Source organism: Numida meleagris, chromosome Z, assembly GCF_002078875.1.
Source record: "Numida meleagris isolate 19003 breed g44 Domestic line chromosome Z, NumMel1.0, whole genome shotgun sequence".
Classification (NCBI taxonomy): domain Eukaryota; kingdom Metazoa; phylum Chordata; class Aves; order Galliformes; family Numididae; genus Numida; species Numida meleagris.
The window spans coordinates 27,538,276-27,545,219 of NC_034438.1; the positions used below are offsets into that span (position 1 = coordinate 27,538,276).

General features: G+C 47.6%; 1 long non-coding RNA gene across 1 annotated transcript; it reads left to right on the forward strand.

The window, feature by feature from the left end:
* On the forward strand, positions 817–6,401 carry LOC110390210. Its single transcript, XR_002433632.1, has 2 exons — positions 817–5,247; positions 5,706–6,401. It is a non-coding gene; the product is annotated as an uncharacterized LOC110390210 (long non-coding RNA).

Below are 6,944 nucleotides of genomic sequence, written 5' to 3' on the forward strand. Positions count from 1 at the left end.
GGACTAGAGGGAGTGGCCTCAAATTGCACCAGGGGAGATTCAGATTGGGTATTAGGAAAGAATAACACTAGTTGTTTTTGTAGGTTTCTCTGATTAGCCATCTTGGGACAGAACAGCTCTTGTAACATAGATTCACTCTGAGATTAACTTGCTTCTGTATACGTCTTGTGGACAATGGAATCAGAATCACCAAGGTTGGAAAAGACCTCCAAGTTGTAGAGAGTGGTAAGGTCACCCCTGAGCCTGTTTTTCTCCAGACTAAACAATCCCAGTTCCCTCAGCTGCCTCCTCACAAGGTCTGCACTCCAGATCCCTCACCAGCTGAGTTGCCATTCTCTGGACACAGTACTCAAGGTATGAACTCACCAATGGTGAGTACAGAGGGATAAGCACTTCTCTTCTCCTGGTGGATGCACTATTCCTAATAAAAGGCAGGATGCCACTGGCCCTCTTGGCCACCTGGGTTCACTGCTGGCTCATGTTCAGTGGAGTGTCAACCAATAGCTGCAGGTCCATTTCTTCCACACAGTCTTCCAGCCACTCTGTAACAAGCCTGTAGCATTTCCTGGGGGTTGCTGTGGCCAAAGTGCGGGACCCGGCACTTGGTCTTGTTGAACTTCATCCCACTGCCTTCAGCCCAGCAATCTAGCCTGTCTAGATCCCTCTGTAGGGCCTTCCTATCCTCCAGGCAGATCGACACTTCCTGCCAGCTTGGTGTCATCTGCAAGTGTGCTGAGGGTACACTCAATGCCCTCATCCAGGTCATCAATAAAGATATTGAAGAGGACAGGCCCCAGCACCGACCCCTGGGGAACACCACTCAAGACTGGTTGCCAACTGGATTTAACTCCATTCACCACCACTCTCTGGGCCCAGTCCTCCAGCCAGCTCCTTACCCAGCAAAGACTGTACCTGTCCAAGCCACAGGCTGCCAGCTTTTCCAGGAGAATTCTGTGGGGGACAGTGTTGAAGGCTTTGCTGAAGTCAAGGTAGACCACATCAACAGCCTTTCCCTCATCCACCAGGTGGGTCTCTACATCATAGAAGGAGACCAGGTTGGTCAAGCAGGACCTGCCCTTTCTGAGCCCATGCTGGCTAGACCTGATCCCTCAGTTGTCCTGCACATGCTGTATGATCTCTCTAAAGATGATCTGCTCCGTAACATTTCCTGGCACCGAGGTTAGGCAGACAGGCTTGTAGTTCCTCAGATATTCTTTACTACCATTCTTGTAGATTGGAGTCACACTGGCATGACTCCAATCCTCTGGGACCTCTCCAGTTGACCAGGAATGGTGATAGATGGTGGAAAACTGCTTGGCCAGCTGCCTCAGTACCCTTGGGTGGATCCCACCTGTCCCCATGGCATTTCCGTGTAAATCTTGGGGTTTTTTTCTGCTCCTTATCCCAGACTTCTAAGCCAGGGAGTACAGCACCCCAAGGATAACTGGTCTGACTTTTAAAGACAGACATAAAAAAGCCATTGAGAACCTCAGCCTTTTCCCTATCCTCAGTGGTCACATTCCCTGCCACATCCAGTAAAGGACGAATATTCTTCTTAGCCCTCCTCTTATTGTCAATATATTTGTAAAAAAATTTTTTTGTTCTCTTACCACAGCAGCCAAGTTGAGTTCAAGCTGGACTGTTGCCTTTCTAATTTTCTCCCTGCATACCATAACAGCTTCTTTGTACTCTCCCTAAGTTGCCTGTCCCTTCTTCCACAGGAGGTAGATTCTTTTTTTCTCCTGGAGTTCCCTGTTCATCCCCGCCAGTCTTCTTCCCTGCTGGCTCATCTTGCAGCACAGGAGGACAGCCTGCTCCTGGGCCTTTAAGACTTCCTTCTCCAGGAGCGACCAGCCTTCCTGGACCCTCTTACTCATCAGGACTGAATCCCAAGGGACCCTCCCTACCAGTGTCCTGAACAGTTCAGAGTCCGCCCTCCAGAAGTCCAAGGTAGCAGATTTGCTGGCCCCTCTCCTGACTTCACTAAGAATCGAGAACTCATTCGTGGTCATTCTGTCCAAGACAGCTCCTGACCTTCACATCTCCCACCAGTCCTTCTCTGTTTGTGAACAGGAGGTCTAGCGGGGCACCTCCCTAGTAGGCTTTCTTACCAGCTGCATCAGGAAGTTATCTTCCACACACACTAGAAACCTCCTAGACTGCTTCTTCTGTGCTGTATTGTATTTCCAACGTGTATCAGGGAAGTTGGAGGTTCCCCATGAGAACAAGGGCTGGTAATCGTGCAGCTTCTGCCAGCTGGTTATATTATGCCTCATCTGTCTCTTCATCCTCGGTAGGTGGACTACAGCAGACCCCCACCAGGATGTCAGCCTTGTTGGCCTTCCCTCTGATCCTTACCCATAGGAGCTCGACCTTATCATTTCCAGCCCCAAGCTCAACATCAAAACACTCTTTAACATAGAGAGCCACACCACCACCCCTTCTTCCTTGCTTATCCCTTCTGATGAGCTTACATCCATCCAATGCAGCACTCCAGTCGTGGGAGCAATCCCACCATGTTTCCGTAATGGCAACTAAGTCATAGTTTGCCTCCTGCTTGATGGCTTTCATCTCCTACTGTCTGTTGCCCGTGCTGTGTCCATTGGTGTAGAAGCACTTGAGCTTTTCAGCTTCACCCTTGCCCCACCCCCAGTGCTGTCATCGTTCCCCTAGGCTCATGGCCCTCCCCATGCAACCTGCCGCGCCACGCCCTTCTGACATGCTACACCATTTGCCTGTCCTGTTTATGCCACTTCTGTGTCACTCAGCTCCCTAGCAGCAGGATTTGTACACGCAGGGGTGATCCCGCCGCTGCCCCTGGCTCCGCCCACGCGACGTCGGAACGGCGGTGCCACGCGGTGGGCAATGGTGGCCGGGGGTGCTGCCTGGCAGGGTGCTTCTCAACCAGCCGAGGGAATTCCCTGCTTCGGAGTGGAAGGGGCCGTTCGAGAGCTGAGTACCTTGCCAGAAAGGTCATACTGGCTATGACAGCTCGAACTGTTTGAAAGACTTTGGAGTAGCCTTTTGCTATTGCAAGGTGGTGGTATTTTTTTTCCCTCAAGACTCTGTCTTCCATTTTACAGTCTTTTTTTTTTTTTTTTTTTTTAAACCAACAGCCAGGTGTTTATTAGTTTCTTGGCACTATTTTACCTTATGTCAGAATTTCCATGGCAGTTTTAGGGTGGCAGAATCCTCAAAAGTTACTCCTTGCCCTTGAGGTCAGCTGTACGTTTTCTAACTGTTCTTGAGCAGACTTCTGGAATTTATGTGCCTTAGTTCTCCACACAGAAATGACATTTCTGTTGTTGTCTATCTAAACTGTGGGCTCTCTAAGACAGGCATACAAGTTACCATTTTCCAGGATTTGACCATGTTCAGGTTACCGGGTTCAGGTTGAGAGGTGGTGAAGCTGCAATCTCAGGACCCACAGAAGGGAAAACTGAGTGCCCGCAGCCTCTCTCTGAGCACTGGTTGCAGAGCCCCACCAAGTCCCGGAGCCAGAGCACAGGCTTCATCAGCTCATCAATTAAGAAGGTGCTAAATCAAACACCACGAGGCCTTAACCAAGCTGTGAGCCTGTTTTTTATCATTCAGTACAAATTTTAAAAAGAGTGATATAGGATGCAGAAAGAAGCAAGAACAGCACCTTTTTCCTAAACCTTATTTCAGGATTTTAGAAACGCTATTCCAAAAATATTGGTACAAGAAAAGAAGCACCAGAATTCCCTTCATCTCTTGCACTCCAGTACTGCAGATATATACTTTAACAACCATCTGAAAAATAAATTATTAGATATTGTCACATTGCTGCTAAGTGGAGGCTAGTTATTCATAGACCTGTTCATGAAAATTCAGGCTTTTGTTCAATCTAAATTTTGAAACTATTTATTCAAAGGTAGTATTTACATTTTTCCAACCTCCTTATTACCGAGCAATAAAAACTCTTACCGAAAAAAAAACATTGCTAGGTTCATAGAAATGGTCAGACATCTTTGAAACTGCTGAACAGCTTAAGGTAGGAGAAAATCAAGTATTCAAGATTCTGTGAGTTTTATTCTAACTTAGCAGGGTCTATTTTTTAAAAAGAATGACCTTTTTTATATGTTTCCAGGCTCATTCAAAAACTGTCAAAACACAATAGTTGCTAATACCTTGCTCTCACAGTTACAGAGAATGTCTATGAAGAATAACATTATTTGTCAATGAACAAGTACGAATGAAGTATACTGTTTATAGACAACCTTCAGCCTGTGTTCAGTATTAGTGTGGTGCTCTTGCAGAACAGCTTTGTAGTTGTCTCAGAAGCGGGTTTGCAGTGACCTCTGGAGGACAGACTTGAGACAGGGTCTGTTCACGTTCCAGACTCACTTTTGGGAATTCGTAATTGTACTGAACTCAAATGTAGGTTCTCCATCTTAATCAGGGTGTAGATCCTTTGCCTATCCATACCAGGGTTAGAAACTCCTGACCTTCAGTCTTTGATGCCCCAAGTGCTACAGTGGCAGTGTGGCAGACCTTCCTCTGACTCCTGAAGCCTTTGGAAATTTTAAGTACCAGCTTTGACTACACTAGGGATTCTGAAGGATATTTCCTATGAAATGTTTGTTTTGTTTTGCTTTTTGCTTTTTTGCTAGGTTTCAAGTTTCACAGTATGCAGAGATGCCCCAGTAACCAGGTTCTGGAAGAACCAGCAGTTCGGAGAGAGTGGAAAAAGGACTAGTCCCAAGGGAACAGTTGTTACTGAGAGATACAGCCACCACACACACAACATTCAATTAATTATGTCTACTGAGAGTATCTCATTAGCAGCTGTGTTACAAAACAGGGACTTTTTGTGCAGGATGAAAAACTTTTTGTACTCTGGCCTCTTGAGAGGTATTATCAGAGTGACAGCGATACCTGAAAGTATTCAGTTAGATCTCCACTGATTTACAGGCCCAGTTTCTAAACCAAAAAGAAAATAATTAAAAAATATGTATATTAGTAGGAAAATCTTGGCTAGCTCAGAATTTGTGATCCGAAGTCATTCAGAAAAACTGCAGTAAATTATTATTCTGTGTTGCGGTACAGCCTGACTACTGATCACTTGCCTGAGTACTGAGGACTCCCTGATGTCATTGTGAGAATTTCCTCAATTATTTCCCAATGGTCTTGGAAATCTGGAAGGGGCCCAGTTGTCTGGAAGCTGGCTAACATCATTCCAGCTTTGAAGAAGGCAAGAAGGAAGACCCTTGTAATTACAGGCCAGTGAGTCTCACTTTAGTCCCTGATAAAGTTATGGAGAAAATCATGCTGGTCGATACTGAAAAGCAACTGAAGGAGAGTGCAGTTGTTAGACGCAGCCAACATGGGTTCCTGAGAAAAAAGGTTCTGTTTAACTAACTTAATTTCCTTTTATGACAAGGATCTGCCAGGTACCTGGAGGCTTGCTGATCTCCACACATCTGCTGAAATTTGTGTGCTGGCATTTGTCATAAGCATTGCCGTGCATGTGGATGTGCAGGGTGGCACCACACTCCTTTCAAGTCTGGGTTAGTGCGTTTTGGGTCAGCACGTCCTGGCCCTTGAGCATAACTTGAGCAGGAGACTCAGCATTGCCACGTCCTGTGCTAGAGTGCACAGAGCAAAGGTTGGGGGTGGATTGCGGGCACCTTTCCAAATGGGTTATCCCAAGCCTGACCTGCTCCCCCATGCTTCTCTCCAAGGGAGTGGATGAAGAAAGCAAGGAAGAAACCCTGCTCGGGACATCTACATATGTTGTCAGGAAAGAGGAAACCCAGACCTTCCCTCTGCAGATGCAGTCAGCGTGTGCGGGCAGGTCACCATTCCTGAAAAGTTGTTACTTCCACAAGTCAAGGCAGAAGGAGCACAGAGGGTCCCTCCTGGAGCAGGGACTGCAACCTGACCAACAGAAATATGGTGGGGTTGGGAGGGTGGGCGATGGGTGGCAGGGTGGCAAAAGTACAGCTGGGGCTGTCTCTGTCTTGCGGCCATTTGGCACCCCAGTGCTGCACCTGCAAGGCAGGTGGTGGCAGGGATGATGCCCAGAACACCACAACAGGTGAGAAGGAGAAGACAGAGTAGCTGCCTCTTTGACTTGGGCCAAAGCAGGTCCTAGAGCTGCGCCCAGGCTGTCAAATGGAGGTGGCTTGAATCTGCTGTGAGTCTGCACATCTCAGGAGTGACATTTTTTTTGCCATGCTTTCTTTCAGACAAAGAACCCCAGAGCCTTTCGGTGTTTGAAACTTGTTGTACAGAGCAACTGGGGAAAATTGGGATACACCTACATTTCTTGGATGCATGTAGAAGGAATGGACATCAGGACAAATGCTGACAGCTGAATACCAAAGAAGACATGCTGTCAGTAACAATGTAAAAGTAATAAAGAGAACTAGACCAGAGGAATGTGGCAGTTTGTCTGGCACAGAGTGCTGTTGTTTCGCAGGCCCTCTCAATGCCAGCAACTGCTGCCATCATCTCACCCCAGGAAAGGGCATTGGAGCCCAGCAGCATTTGGGGTCATGGTCCCCAGAGCACTAGTCTCTTCCCTACAGAGTGCACCTTGGCTTTTCAGGGGAAGATCCACATGAGCTCAGGCCATGGCGCAGGCCCTGGAAGCAGATGGGGAGGTGTGTGGAGGCTTGAGGAGCCATCCCACCACAGGTGAAGCAGGGAAATCCAAGCCCAGCCCTCCAGCCTGCTGGAGGGAAATGAGAGAGGGACGCAGCCCCCTCTATGGTCCTCATCAACACCTGCATCAGCTTCAGTCGTCTCTTTGTATTTCAATGAGACCCTGCTCCTCTCTGGAGCTGAGGTTATCTCAGAACAGGATTTTTGGTGTTTTGGTCACATAAGCAGACTGTTGCTCCCCTCACATCCTACAGAAGTGCTCAGTGCAGTGTGTACAGCTCTGGGGGAGACTAAGCAATCAGGTCCTAACTTCT